The following is a 2,385-nucleotide window of genomic DNA, read 5'->3' on the forward strand; positions in this document are numbered from 1 at the left end:
TTGCCTGCAAGGTATGGCAGGGGTCAGGGGGGGCCATAGGTCTAGCATGGGTTTGTGGGGGGCAGTGTGCATCTTGCAGGGGAGGTGCCTGGATGTGAATCAGGGTTTTCTGTCTCCGGGTTTCAAGGAGGCTACCTACCACCCAGAGACAAGTGGGGACATGCTGCAGCGGGCGCTGTGCTTTGGCAAGGAGTGCACTGATGGCTACCTGGAGCTGCTGGAGCATGTGCTGGTGGTGAGTGTCCCCGCCCTGGCTCCCAGGATGTGCAGAGGCTGCCTGTGGATGCCAGGGTGCTCCCCAAATCCCCAAGGTTCTCTGAGCTCTGCACCTCCTCCCACTGAGGCTTTTGCATGGCCCCCTTCACTGCTTGTGCTGGCACAGCATGTGGCCAAGCCCCTGCCATGGAAGCAGATGTCAGAGAGATGAACAGGCTCTGAAGAAAGGTATTTGGCTAACAACAAATGGAGATTAACTGGCTGTAAACAGGTGGAGGCTGGAAATTTGACAATACAGGAGCAAAATTCTGAAGCAGCTTCCAGTGAGAGTGGTGGGAGTAAGAAACTTCAGCCAGTGGGAGAGGGGCAGTGCCTGCGATGGCAGAGGTAATGACTACAAGCACCAGCTGCACCCTTTTGATCCAGTCTTCCTCTAGCTTAATCCTGCTGAGGACTTCAGCTGGCTGCTTTAATTAACTGTCCTACAAGATGAGTGTAGTTTACAAGAAGCAAATTAAGACCGCATTAACCAAGAGAGTGGTAGAAAGGATCCAGTGAGGTGGTCCTAGCAGTTTGCATTCTTGGCGAGATCGCAAAGGTGGAATTGAGGGTGCTGGAGGGATGCACAAACCCACATCCATGGAGCTGTGAGAGCCCTCGAACCAGGGTCAGGACAAAGACTGAGGGCAAGTCAGCTCTGCAGCAGGGTTTCACTAAGCTGGTTAGAAGGGCTTGGTAAGAGTGTGCCATTCAGGTTCACCAGAAAAGGCCCCCTTAGGCAGAGGGTAACCAGTGCTGGCAGCACAAAGAGGAGGTGGGCAGGAATCAATGGCTAGAAATTGAAGCTGGGCAGAGGGGAGGTCAAAGGATGATTTTATCCAAAGGAGGTAACCACTGGGGTACAGTTCCAAGAGGAGCAGTGAGTTTTCCGTCCTCTGCATCTAGATCAAATGTCTGTCTGGAAGATGCTTTAGCCACACGTAAGTTATCGCAGCCAAAGCTGTAGTGCTAAGGAAAAACTCTCTGGATGACCTGTTGTTAACAGATGATTGGGCTAATGACTTACTGTGGCAGTGTCCAAGGTCAGCCTACTTGCAGGAATATGCTATTCTGTATTTTGGGTGTAACCATCCAGCTGTCGTGTGGCGTCTCTTGAATATTGTACGTGTGGTACATCCCCTGAAACATTCACTGGAGGTGCATCTTAGTAAGCTCATAGCTTCCAGGCTGCCTTCAGCTCCCGATAGAGATCATTCAGCAGTTTTAAGCATGTCGTCAGAGCAGACAGCAGACTTAATAATGTGACATTTTGTCTGGATGCGCTTATGAGGGCAAACAGTCTGTTGCTGTGTGCCATCAGCTCGGGGACTCTGAGCCACGTGCAGCTCTAGTGACTTTGCTGGGATGGCCCCATGCAAGGGAATCCAGAATAAAGTCATCCCCCCCCCCAGCCTCTGCAGCACTCTGGTCTGCAAAGGCAGGAATGAAGCACGTAGGGTCACATTTATCAAGAGGGCAGCAGGTTCCTGGAAAGCCATGAGCAGGAAGGATGTAGGGGAATGGGAAGGGAGATGGTGGATGCAATGCTGCCTCGCTCCTTGGCAGCAGCAAGACCATTGCTGTATGCTGGGTTCCCATGGGAACCAGTGCCTCGCACGGAACGTGAACAAGCATGGTTAGGGTTTGGAAAAGGGGGTTATTTGACTCGGGATAGAAAACATGGCTCCTGGCAGAAAAGTGTGAAAGCCTGCATATTTCCCTGCATAATACCACGGGGACTTGGTATTTGGTAACAATAGGTCTCTCTTCGAAAACAGAGAGATCTGGTGGCTGAAAACTGTAGTGAAACAATTCAGGGTGGGGAGAAATAAGGTGCAAAGGGGGGCAAGGAGAGTGGCTCTGTAGCTGCTCTGGGTTGTAGGTGGTTCCTCCAGGCACCCTGGCTCCCCTGGCTCTGCTGAGGCTGAAGGATGAGCTAATGCTGGCAGCACAGCTCCCCACCTGGGGTCTCGGGTCCTTCATTCCCACCTCTCAGCTGCCGTTTACCCTCCACCAGAGAGCACCCACCTTTCTGTGCTCCCCATCCCCAGTGCCCATGTTTCCCAGCTGGGGCGTTTGCTGCTGTCTTCTCTCTCTTCTCCTGTGGGAGAAGGATGGACTTCACAACTC

This window comes from Phaethon lepturus, unplaced genomic scaffold (genome assembly GCF_000687285.1).
Source record: "Phaethon lepturus isolate BGI_N335 unplaced genomic scaffold, ASM68728v1 scaffold33077, whole genome shotgun sequence".
NCBI classification, from domain to species: Eukaryota; Metazoa; Chordata; class Aves; order Phaethontiformes; family Phaethontidae; genus Phaethon; species Phaethon lepturus.